This window comes from Nicotiana sylvestris, chromosome 7, assembly GCF_000393655.2.
Source record: "Nicotiana sylvestris chromosome 7, ASM39365v2, whole genome shotgun sequence".
NCBI lineage: Eukaryota > Viridiplantae > Streptophyta > Magnoliopsida > Solanales > Solanaceae > Nicotiana > Nicotiana sylvestris.
In genome coordinates, this window is record NC_091063.1 from 162259718 (window position 1) to 162273283 (window position 13566).

At 35.0% G+C, this 13566-nt stretch overlaps 1 long non-coding RNA gene across 1 annotated transcript; it reads left to right on the top strand.

Moving 5' to 3' along the window:
* Nucleotides 1-1975: 1975 nt before the first annotated feature.
* LOC104242063 (uncharacterized) lies at nucleotides 1976-5983 on the top strand. Its single transcript, XR_011401255.1, has 4 exons — nucleotides 1976-2717; nucleotides 4328-4399; nucleotides 5537-5765; nucleotides 5862-5983. It is a non-coding gene; the product is annotated as an uncharacterized lncRNA (long non-coding RNA).
* The last annotated feature ends 7583 nt before the right edge of the window (nucleotides 5984-13566 follow it).

A 13566-nucleotide genomic window follows, 5' to 3' on the forward strand; every position in this document is an offset into this window, starting at 1 on the left:
AATAATTCTTTTTAAAAAAAGGTAAATATAGGGATCTAACTGATGTTACCTAGATGCTGAAATTCTTATCCATTGACAACTACTTCTGATCCCTTTGATGAAGTCGGTTAACTTCCAACCATGTTAAGCTGATTTAGTCTTTTAGAGCATCCATGTTGAGTGTGTTTTCTTCTCCTTTTTTTCTGCTGGGTTGTGTTGCGTGTGTCTTCTCCTTTTCAGGGGCTGTACTTTGGCTTCGAAGTCCTAAGGATAAAAGAATATTGACAGTTTTCTTTGCTCAATTTTCTTTTATGCAGCTGGATCTCCAAACAGTAAAGGATCGCTAAACGTTTGTTGAGCTATTTAGTAATTCAGCCTTTAATGCTGATAACAGTCCATGTAGTTCAAATTTGTCATGAAAACTATTGATTAACGGCTTTAAAAATTGGGCTAATGCCTAATTTCAGAAACGTCGATTAGCCCGACTACTTTTTTGTACAACTCTTAAGCAGTTGTATGTTTTTTTCATAAGACAAAAGGCGGTTGGGGCAAGGGCTTCATTATGTGCATTTTTCTTCTGAAACCTAGAATAAGTCTGTGATTTACAGATAGGTTCAAGCTAGTTAGATGGAACAAAATGTTTGATTAGCTTATTATCATGGAAATCACATTGGATGCATGCAGTTGAATATTCTTTTATCTTGATACCTTTTGTTTGTTGATATTGGTGAATGGAGTTTATTAGGAAAGAGTTCCGAAGGGTAGTTTCCCGCCCAAACACGTGGATGCATGCTGAGATGCATAAAGATAGTAAATAAGCCCGTCTGAACAACAATAATCCAAATCATCTTTTATATGGCCTTTATCATACCTTCAGTAAAATTTGACACCCATATTTTTTTAAGTTTGTTCTATAAGCAAATGTAGAGATATTCCTGAATCCTTTTGTTGAAATTTCTGCTGAAAGAACAAGTTCTAAGTCATCTCATGCTTAATTGAACCTTCTCTGTTAGAGTTAGTAGATTGAAAAATTGAAGTAGAGTGTTACTCTTTTTTATTTGTTTTTTTTCTCTCTCCATATGAGTGGATTGTTTTATTTTGGAAACTCTACTTTTATGCATTCTGATTCTCTAGACTTTGGCTTGTCCACCATCAGTTCGTGGGAGACTAACTTTTAGCATTGCATTTTCCCCTATTTACTAATTCAAAAGTGTAGTTAACATATAAACATTTTGCACTCTGTAGGAAATTCTGGTTCTCCCGGTTGTTGAATCCCTGTTATGTAGAATTCACCTGATGTAATTTCTGTCACTAGTGCTCATTCCTTGCTTTTTTAACTTGACTATTCCGTAGTCTCAGTGGTTGGATGGTTAGTTTACTGCTACATATAGCAATCCTTTTTACTACACGAATAAGCTAAGTGTGTTTCTCAGTTTGGTCAGTAATGTGTGGGATTTTCCCCCACTTTCTCCATATCTATTTTTCATCCTGTCTCTTCTTCATAGTTGCATCTTCTTCAATCCGTCCATTTTTTATAGTTTTTTATGAAGGAGGTTTCAGTCCGTCCTTCTTGATAGTTGCATCATCTAATTGATTGTAGTAGAAAGGGTTTGATCTTAGAATGTCAACATTTTACAAGACCTTCAAGGTATGACTTAGCCGACTAAGTGATATGTTTGGTGAGGAAGCATCTTACACAGCAGCAAGTTAAGAATGAAAAAACTAATGTTAGGGAAAAAAATTAGAAGCTATAGATAGCATTCCAATCTTGTTGACTCTATGAAACTTCTGGTAGTCTTGAAGATGGTGTGTTTCCTGAAATACCATGTTTTTTGTTACAAAAGGCTAGTGGGATAAATTAAAATTCAATACCAGTTGTGAGAGAGCGCCCCCCCCCCCCACACACACACAAAACCCCCCAAGCAACAATCCAAACCCCCATTATCACTTTCCTACCAACTGTTATTTTTTTAAGATATGACACCACATCGTTTTTATCTTCTATGTTTGTGATACCCTGCTTGGAGTCTTTGCAAGACTGTTATGGCTCATCTCTCTGATCTACTGCTTCAAAATATCTTCATGCTTAAGGTTCATGGGTTGCCCAAATATGTTCTGTATCTCCAGTTTTAACCTCTTTCTCACATTATCCGACCATATATGTCAATTTCACAGCGTCCCTTGTTCTTTGTATTTAGCTTTGCTTGAACAGTTCAGAAGGAGGTAATGTACTTTTGAATTTACAGATTTTGCTATTTAGAGAATGTGTGCCTCCACCTTCAGTTGGAATGGATGATATTCCGTGGATTGCTTTCTGCACAGTTTTGGCCTTAATCTTCCATTTGTACATGTATATATCAATGCTATTTAGAGAATGTGTGCCTCCACCTTCAGTTGGAATGGATGATATTCCGTGGATTGCTTTCTGCACAGTTTTGGCCTTAATCTTCCATTTGTACATGTATATATCAGTGAGTTTGCGTCCACCATTTAATCAGTAATTGTCGCTGTAGTGTTAAAAGGCACGCAGCCTAGAGCATGTCTCTTTCATTTTATCATCTGCTTGTATATTTCCTGCTTCAGAAGTGTGAATCTGTGTAAATGCATAGGATGTAGGTAATACCAAGTTCATTTAAGCTCCTTCTCCAGAAGATACTAAATGTGGAAGGTCCTGCAAAAGCTGGCGTCATCCGCAATTTGTCTTGGGTATGCGACTGCAGAACTGATTTACCCTTTTGGTAATTTTCATGCTTTCACCATAGGCTTGGACTATCTTTTTTCATTTGTTTCTCTGGAATTAGTTAATTCATGAAAAGGGATTTGAAATATGGACGATTATGTTTAATAATTATTTAATCTTTGTTCAGTATTGATTAGCGCATTTAGCTCATCATGTTACATTTGTACTTGGTTGATTGTAGAACTCTTATAGATAAAAGATGTCATCTTCCAATTTGTTTTCTTGTCAATCTCATCTATCTCCTATTGCATTACGCAAATTGTCTGATTCTTTGTAGCTTCAATGTATGTAGAATGTGAAACACCCTAACCTAGAAATATAATACTCCTTCCCTTCCTATACAAGTTAGAGCCGATTTGACTTGTGCAGAGCTTTAGAGTAAAATGTTTAAATAGATTTTTATATTGAGTTATAATGTTTGAATAATGATTTGAAATATGAGATAATTGAATTTGTTGAAACGATGTCACATCAAGTTGGAAATAACATAAAGTACTCTGTAATAATAGTTTATCTTATATGTTACCATTCCCCAAAAAAAAGAGTTTATCTTAGTTTGAACTGTTGGAGGGAGAAAATATAAATATATTTCCATTTAAGGAAATAGGTCAAACTTCTTGGGAAGGACATAATGGGTAAGTAGGTGTAACTAAAAGGTGATGTAAAACTATTAGTTTTTCTATTTGGTCCTATATAACTCTTCTAATCAATATTTTTGCTGGAAAAGCAATAGAAGGGAAATTGGATGAGTGATAAAAACACATACTGCCAGTTCACCTGTACTTTTGAAGTACCTCCTTTGTACTTTATTAATAAAATTTACTTTACCTTATTTTTTTAAAAAAAATCTTCCAGTTCACCTTAGGAATTTGGCAAAAACTTTTTATCCCGTACTGTTCTTTCTATATCTTTTGGTTCCACTTGAATAACTTTTACTTTAGTGTGTCATAAGAATATATAATCTCTTACACTACTTTCCCTGTTATACTTTAGTGTGTCATAAGAGTAAAGCTAAAATCTTGAGTTAGATATAGATCTGTCATAAGAAAAGGAACATCCCACTTTCAACTCTTATGATTGGTACATTGGTGCTGGTGCTTTTTAACCAGTTCTTTGCTAATCTTCTCTTGGTCACGTCAATCTTATTGGAATCAGGACTAAATGCAACTTATAAAAGAAAAGATGCCTGGGGTTGGTTTTTTTTTTTTTTTGGGGGGGGGGGGGGGGAGGGGAAAATTGCTCTGCTAGGCAAATCGAGGATTGCAAACTTTCTTTGCCCTGCTTACGATGAGAACAGAGGATTAGTTGTCTTTTTGAAAACCTTCATTTTTTTTTCTAAAGGATTGCTTTGGGTGCTCTACTCTTGCACCTAAAAATAAATAATGACGTTCCATCTGTAAAAGCTTAAGATGATAAATTCACACAACTCAAACATGTTTCAATATGTATCAGTGTAGGCATAGGTTTTGGTTCGAATCTCACCGTCGACGAGCAACAACACTTTTCACGTGTTTGACCAAAAAATTATTTGCATGTGCGTGCTGTGTTTGCCACTTCAAATAAATAAATTTGTCCAATTTCTAACAATTTAAACTTTTACATTTGCAGGTTTACATGATTCAACATCTACCCTTGTTATTTAATCAACATAACAGAAGAAGAAGAAACTGTCTTATTGCGGTAGTGTCACAGTCTTGGATCTGACATAGCAATGAGACTGTTTATTCTCCTCTATTATAGAGGTTTACTGTCCTTGCTACATTATTATCATGTTGATTAAAATCTCTGTGGAGCCGTTGGGCTGTTTGTCATATGCTTTATACAACATTGGGCTGCATTTCTGGTTTTTCTTTTCCCCTTCTTTTGCTGGATGGATTCTTTCTCTCTTGCCGTAAAATGCCATGATGTGCTTAATGTTTATTCGTGTTCTCTCTTCCTGGAACTGATTAAATAATGCGCCTTGAGCTGCTTTACAAATCTGTGTGCAGAGAGTGTTAACAGTTTGACATACATTTCGGCCTACGAACTTTAGTGTAGTTTATTCCGGTGTCAAATTTGGTTTCTCAGTGCTCATACGAACTTAGTGCACCGGGCTGCCCTTTAGTGCTCTTACGAATTGGGCCTGGCTTATGAAGGCTTCTGTATCTTCAATTTAGCTTGTTTTTTTGCAGATTGTGAGAAAATGCTTGTAATTGTTGCAATCTTGCCTTTTTAGTCTCATAGCTAAAATAGTGATAAAATAAAATTAACTTCTACACTGTAGATTTTATGTTGTTTCCTGGTCCCTGAACTTATTGTGGCACGTGGAATTATGCCTATGCTTAGTGCTTATTGTCAAGCTGTTAGAACTGGCATTCCCGTTGAAATGATCAAAGGGATGTTGTTAGGAGAAGTCGAGCAATTTAGAAGGGTGGAATGTTTCTGAAATAGTCTACTGACATTCTTCCATTTCACTCAATGTACAATCTTGAGTACTGTGCCTTGTACAGGAGTTGCATAACATTTCTAGAAATGATCAGTTCTACAGTAGCAAAGAAGAATGAGCGCTTAAGGTGACTGCCCGTCTAGATTCTTTTCAGTTGACTCAATGGAGAACTAATGCGTTTCGACTTTGTAGGCAATGAATTTACATACAATAGATATAGTATACAACAGGTTATGGTTACAGATGCCAACATTCTAAACAATGAGTTAAGCATCACGGATGAATTACGGTCACGAGCTTTGTGATAGCACCATCAGAAACAGATTGAGATGCGTCGGCTTTCTGGTGATGTGGCACATCTGATGACACTAATGAAGATGTTCTCATCGCAGGGGATCCATAATTTTGAATCAGTAGTGAAATCATAAGCATCTTGAGCTTGATCCAGCAATGCCTTGAAGAGCGGATGCTTCAGCAAGGTGATTTTGATTACAAACCTCTTTTGGTACTTCCCTACATAAACTACCGCATGACCTTTCGGAACATCCCTCGGGATAGCCTTCTCTTCCTTAAGGAAAGGCCAAAGAGTCCATTTACAGCATTTGTCGCAAGCCGCTGAAGGTATGTCTTTGCCACCCTTCTTTTGCCATTTGTTTTGGCATGCCCGGAGAAAGAAACTCTCTGTCATTTTCATATCAGTTTGCATGGAATATGCAGGAATTGGACCACTACAATAAAACTGGAGGGAGAGGAGAAAGTACAGTGTGTTGTCTGTGAGAGTGAGACAGGTATATATAAGAGATGGGATCCAATATTTTGTGATCATTAAATGGTAGGACACAGTGTGTAGCTGAGAGGCAAACTAAATGTGACTGATATTATAAAGTTTACTAGATTGATGTGCATTGCTGTTTCTTTATGGTAGTTCTTCTCGATACGATCATGTACGAACATGCATTGCATGATTTAAGAGTCATATATATATACATGTATAGATTGAGCCACAAAAATCTACATTAGCTCTCTCTTCCTTTTTTGATGCCAGATAAATAATCTGTTGAAGTTTTCATTAGTTAGACCCCACAATAGTGAATGAGTAGATAAGATAGGAAAGATGAAATGGGATAAGCTTCTTGGACACAGTGCTATGCCCATTTCCCACTTGTAATTATTGTCATGTTATTAGATTCAATAAGTTCTGGATGTTTAGAGAGAGAGAGAGAAGAGGGAAGTGGTGGCTTTGAAAATATAGAATTTGGAATTGTGTTTCTGTAAACTTTGAATGATCAAGAAAAGGAGGGAGGAAGAGGCTGATCGCTCAACAAAACGGGGTTAATTTGTTAGGCCTACGATAATTAAAGGGTAGCCCGTTGCACAAAGCATCCTGCAGGGTTCGGGGAAGGGCCGCATCCTAAGAGGTGTGATGTTGACATCCTACCCTAATGTAAGCATTAGTAGTTGCTTCCATGTCTCGAACCCGTGATCTATAGGTCCTACGGAGACAACTTTAAGAAAGGGCCGCAACCCAAGGGTGTGATGTCGACAACCTACCCTGATGTAAGCATTAGTGGTTGTTTCCACGGCTCGAACGCGTGACCTATAGGTCCTATGGAGACAACTTTAGGGAAGTGCTGCAACCCAAGGGTTGTGATGTCGACAGCCTACCCTAATTTAAGCATTAATGCTTGCTTCCACGGCTTGAACCCGTGACCTATAAGTCACATGGAAACAACTTTAGGCCTATGACAATTATGAACTTCATTTGTGGTTTATATCGTTCAATTAGCACTTAATTACTCATTAATTTGGCTCATAGTAGTGCTGACAGTTACAATTTGTGTGTTATAAAAGTAAGAATGAACCAAAATTTTATGCGCATGCCTTTTTTTTAATGCTTTCTTATATTCTGTTGCTTATTTAAAAGGTAGAACAAGTTATCATCTTGAACAGAGAGTACTGCTAGTGCGTACTGCCGTACAGAGGTAATCTTTATGTAGGCACATAACTATCTTCTGGCATTAAAGATTCCAGATTTTAATACATTGCATATAGCATTTGAGGAACTTTTGTAATGGAGCTAAGGTAAGTGGAGAAAAAACAAAGCACTGGCATTGCAGACTGCAGTATTTTTTTTCAGTGATCCGAGGCAAAGTGCAGTATCATATTGAATGTATCTGCTTCTTACTTCGTTTATTTTACATTATTTAGTAGCCCTTCAATGATTCAAAGTCAATAAAATGCAGTGCCCTCATTAAATGTGATGTGGTAATTAAGTTGCTTTCAGATGGCTAGAAGCTGTATTCTTACTTAAAAAAGAGGCTTTGATCTGAGGTTTTCCAATTTGGTGGGAAAGCCTTTTGATTGTACTGTTTGACTATCTTGTGTGGGCTCTCTAAAACAGCTATCGCAATCCGTGTCGGATCCTCCAGAAATGCACTACTTTTGGAGGATCTGACAAACACCCAAGTGACATTTTTGGAGAGTACGAACAACATAGCTATTTGATGACTAGTTCCAATTAGAGGCGGATGTAGAGCGGCTTTTGTGGATTCAAACTGACACGTTGCTTTCAGCTCAAACTATATATTGATATGCTGAAAAGAGTAAAATCTATTCATATTTTACACTCGAGAATACAGTACTAGTTCAACATGGAAGCATGACGACAACAGGTTTACTAGGGGGGAGCTGGATAGAACTTACGAGTTCGATTGAACACAATTGCTTTTGTCTGAACCTTGTATTTATCTTATGAAATCTATTGAATATGTATAAATTGTTAATTTAGTACTCAGTAACTTAAGATGACTCGAATTTCGAACCCATAAATTTCAAATCCTAGCTAATAAGGAGTCCTATAAAAACCAAGAAATATAGGCTTGCCTGCCATTTACACCAGAATAAATAGAGTTTTCCGAAAAAACCTGCTAGTGGAGGAAGACCTCCTAGGGATAAGAGACATAGGGCTAAAGAGAGAGTGAAAAAAGGATCTTTTGTATATAATCCTGCATAATCTCGAATGTTATCAGTTCTGGTACGTAGACCAAATAATACAATGCAAGCAAAAGCTCCTAGATTCATGGAGATATAGAACAACATATAAGTTATCATGCTTGCATATCCATCATTTGAGTCTCCAACAATTATTCCAATAATGACATATAACTTTAAATTCTGAATTTGCTAATGTTCGATGTGATATTATTTTTGGCCATGAAAAAGATAAAGGGCCAAATGCAAATTTTAGTCTGGAAAAGAAGAAATATTACCAAATTTGAGCTGTGAGAGTCAAAGATAAGCCAACTCCATGTCATACTTTCTTAAGTATTTGGGATTTGTTCATAAATTGATGTGATATATATTTGCAGAAGCCAGACTGAAATGCCAGCACATGGATTCATCCTCTAAAGACAGGTATACTGTTCATATGAAGTGTATACTGAGGGACACTTGTTAGCTGGAGAAGAAGAACACATAATCACTGGCCACAGAAGAAGAGATATTCAGTTACACAATTAATCATTTTTATATAAAATGGAATCTCTAACTGTAAAAGGCCATCATTATCCAATCATGAAATGGACCTCTTACACAGTTGTAATAGGGTCACTGCATCTAATATTTAACCTAAATATTGACATTCGATTTTTAATTATACAAAATATATGTGTATATATTTAAAAATTATAAAGCACTATTTTAGTAACTAAAACCTATTTGAGAAGATCATAATAAAAAATAAAAACTACTTGAATTTTCAAATCTTAGTAGTGATGGTGTTTATTGGATAGAGGGAATAACTTTGTGCATGCTTTCAGGAGTGCAGGCACCTTGCTTGAAATGGTGTTATGTGATATCGTTTCGTCGAATTTTTTTTGTAATCTGCATGTAAAAATAATAAATAAAAATAAAATATTGGATATAAATATAAAAAATGACATCATTTGCCGTTACAATAATTTATTCATTTATTCACTTCTTCAAATATATATTGGCACCGTTTGCCAAAAATCTTGCGTAGGCGATTGTGTGCTTTGAAATTTGGGCGCAACTAGTCCGGATTCGCCATAGGAAATCTCACTCTGGGGCTAAACGACTTCCTATCAAAGACAACTTTATTTACAGAGGCTCGAACACGAGACCTTTGGTTAATGATGAAGGAATACTTACCACTCCATCACAACCATTTGTGGTACGTACTCCCTATACCCTGTTACAAGAACTTGGCCTACTATTTCTACCAACAACAATAACAATAATACTAATAAATCCAGTTTAATCCCATACGTGGAGTCTGTGGAGGGTAGTGTGGACATAACCTTACTCCACTCTATAAAGGCAGAGAGGCTATTTCCGACAGACACTCGGGCCTCGGCAACAACCTACTATGTCTACTAACACGGAGGTAAAAATACCAAAAAGAAGGGGCAGATTCTTTTTGTTAGAATAAAAAAAGAGAAATGTTAGTTTGAAATGTGTAGAAAGATTTGATTACTTAGTTAAGACTTTAAGACAACGTAAATCTGCATAACAAAAGACTCCGTAAGTTGTTAATATTTACATAACAAATGACTAAATTTATTCTGCTGTGAGATTGCTTACAAATAAAATGTTAAATCTGAAGATGAGAATGAAATAATTAAATAAATAAAACAAATCAAAAGGTCTCCCAAATTAGACTAAACTTTTCTTTTTGTAACTAATAAAACGGTCCATGAGGGATCTTTGCTCTTAAAACATTATTAAAAGAAAACAATATTTGGTCAGATATTAGAATAATAATTTTATGATTTTCCTAGATTATTAAAAAAAAACATTATATGTGCCTAGCTACCTACAGGCATGGATTTTTTGGAACATACCACAAGAATGTGGTGTCTTAATCAAGGAAACCTTGGTGGTTATATGGAGGAAGTTTCACAGCAAGTCCACTTGGAAGCAAAAGTCAAAATCAAGGTTTATTTCCATTGTTTTCGAGCAAAAATAAAAAATAAAAAGAAAATAAGTTTTTGTTTTTACTATGTTTTCTTAGAAAAGATCTCTTTGATATTTTAAAATAGTTTTTTTTCTATATTTTCAGTTTTGGTTCAAAATTTCAAATGATACATGTGACATGGTGGAATAACAAAACCAGGATTTAAAGTTAGTGAGAGGGTGTCGATATTTATTTAAAATTATTAAAATAACGAACTCAAGATTTCGGTTAATCTTGGTCAATTTATATAGATGTCTATATTTAGTTATGTGTTCGGCATTCTAGTCTAAGCTATTGTGTTAAAAATTAAGAATTTATATATATACAATAAATATTTAGGATAAATATATAATTTGATATAAATTACTTAGGTTCAGTCGACCCGTAACAAATATACTAGGTCTGCCCCGAGATGTGGAAGCATTGATGAAAGAGTAATGCAGAGCACATGAAGGATTGGGCCTACCACAAGAAGCCCACGGCGAAGAGGGAGCAAACATGCATGTTAGGCAACACTTCATAATTTATTATAAAAATGGAAAAAAAGCCCACCAGCCAACTCAGACAGAGATCACAGCATTTAATTTTAGATTAGAGGACAATGATTTGATTGGACTCATGCACTCGTGTAGTATCTTTTTCTTTATTATTAAAAGACTTACAAGCCGCTAACATATAGCAAGGGCGTGCCAATTCCTTGCAACACAAAACAAAACAAAAATTAGCTCTTATAAAGCAATGACTTAATTTAAGTTGATACTGAAGGGGAGTCTTGGAGCAACGCAAAGTTGTCTCATGTGACTTACAATTCATAAGCAGTCACTATTGCTTGCATTAGGGTAGTCCGTCTACATCATATCTCTTGAGGTGCCCTTCTCTGGACCCTTCGTGAATACGGGATACTTTATGCACCGAACTGTCCTTTTTAGCTGTGAGTGACCTACATTGAGTAGAAATAAGGCAAGTCTAAGCCTAACATCTTTTGAAGTGCATTATTCCATTGCGGGATATTTTGTGCACCAAACTGTCCTTTTTTTTGCTGTGAGTGACCTACATTGAGTAGGAATAAGGCAAGTCCAAGCCTAAGAGCTCTTGGAGGGCATTATTCCATCATATAGGACCCGGTGGGCGTAGATTCTCAAAATTGTGAAAAAGGTTATTTGGGTGAAGTTTGATGTGAAATTGAAAATGTGTTTGGACATGAATTTTGGGGTAAGTTTTGGCATGTTAAAAAGCCCATGCTCAGCTAAAAAGTCCCAAATAATCATGATTTGGACCAAAAAGAGATCTTAAGCAATATTTGGGATTTGAAGTTTTGGGTTTCAAAATCTTTCAAAAACTAAATTAATTCTATAAACAAACACATATTCTAAAAAAAAAGTTGAAAAAAATTCCAAAACTTATGGCCAAACGCCTACATAATCTTCTCCGTTTACTTAAGATTTTTTCCTCTCCATCGAATGCATCTTCTACGTGGCACCTGAATGCAATATTTTCCTTTCTCATCTTATTTTAATTGTTTTTTTTTACGTTAAACTATTTAGTTGTTTTCAATTTAATACCAAATGCTCGCTTTGAAATTTCTTCTTTGTTATTTCCACTTTATTATAAGTCTCTTATTGATTCTGCAATTCTGCAATTCCTCCACACATAAAATAAGTTATCAATATTTATATTTCTAATAGTATGAAACTTATTTCAACTAGAAACATGAAAGTCTATTCCTATATTTATTCTAATTGTAAATCATATTTAGACATGAATTAAATATACCAAATTCTAAATAACTAAGGTTTCCTATTACAACTTTGAATTAGTTTTCCAACAATAGTTAATAAAGTGGAAAGAGAATTATGAGGTCCTATGTTAAAAAGTATTTAGTGATTCGTTCTGTCTGACCAAGCAATAGTTGGCAAAGTATGAGATAGCACGTTGAATAATTAAAATGCGCGTAAATTAACTCAGACACCACCGTTATAAAAACAGACTAGCGGGGGGGGGGGTCTTCTTCTGTTATTAAAGTTGCACTTTGCTAATGTTGTAGTTGCTAACTTGCTATTAGTATCTCAATTAACTCCAGCATTTCCTTAATTTAATTAGGTATTATATTCAAAGTGCAATATATAACTTCTAGTAAACCATGTGACTTAATTATTATTATTATTTTGGTAAGAAAAGATGTACATGAACCCACGAAAACAACAAACTAACGCATATAAGAGACTCCTATCACTTATTAACTCACAAATGTATAACTAAAAAGTTACATCAATGTATTACCGTCAAAATTGTTTATAATAGTCTCATTTGTTTCAATATTTTTTTGCTGTTGGAGTGAAGTGTTGTTATAGAGCATATATATTTTAATATAATATAAAAATCGGTTTGAAAAAATATAACTTTTATAATGAATGACTGTTATAAATTGAGGTTTGACTGTACTTGAAAACTAGCTTGGACTGTATTTTCTAAATTGTACAATGTAAAAAATCACAAGCTAAACAAAAATCTAATATTAGATAATCAGTTTGAGATATTAAATAAGTGAAACAATTGATACTACAAAGATAACCAACTATTATTATTTTTAAAATAAAATTGGAAGGTGCCCATTCTTGATTTTCCCCTCAATGAGGTTGGAGACAATCCATGTTCCTGTGAAAATCAATTGAGGTTCAACGAATTTTTTTGCATTTTATTCATCATTTTTCTCACCAACTTGTTATCAAAAGAACTTTCTCCATTCGTGTGCATGATCTAATAATGAATAACAATCATTCCAGATTCTCAACCAAGTCTCAAACTCCATCCTGTTTATGGTGGTTTTATTAGTGTCAAAAGAGGAAAATCTTGGAACTAACGGTAAAATTATTTCCGTATAATTTATAAGTCACGGTTTGAGCCGTGAAAATACTTGTGTTAGGATAAATTGTCTATATTACATCCTTTAGATTGCAGCTTTTCTCTAGACCCTACACGAATGCGGCATATTTTGTACATCCTGCTGCTTTTTATTTTTTCCCCTTATTATAGTCTCAAATTTTCAATTCTTAGGAATTTGCACTTTTGGTTATAAGGTGTTTAGAGAAGGTTGTCTGGTTTGCACATGGTAGTATATATTTGTATTTATTTCAGTTAGATGAGTTGACTTGTAAGAGAAAACGATAAATTTAACTTAATTAGTTGACATAGTCTTTTTCTTTCTTTTTTTGTGGGTTGGGGTGGGGCATTTGCAGCTATATTCGTTTTTTGTGTTACATTTTAATTTGTGTCCGCTTTACAAAAAAAATTGCAAGCGTACCTGCTTTTTCGCATAACTTCAGCACACGGGGCTAAAGTAGCAAAGGCAATCACGCAAAACTTCAGCATTCTAGTAGCCGGGCCTGAAGTTCAGCTCTAGAACTGAAGTTTTTGTTTTGTAACTACCGAACTTCAGCTCTAGAGCTG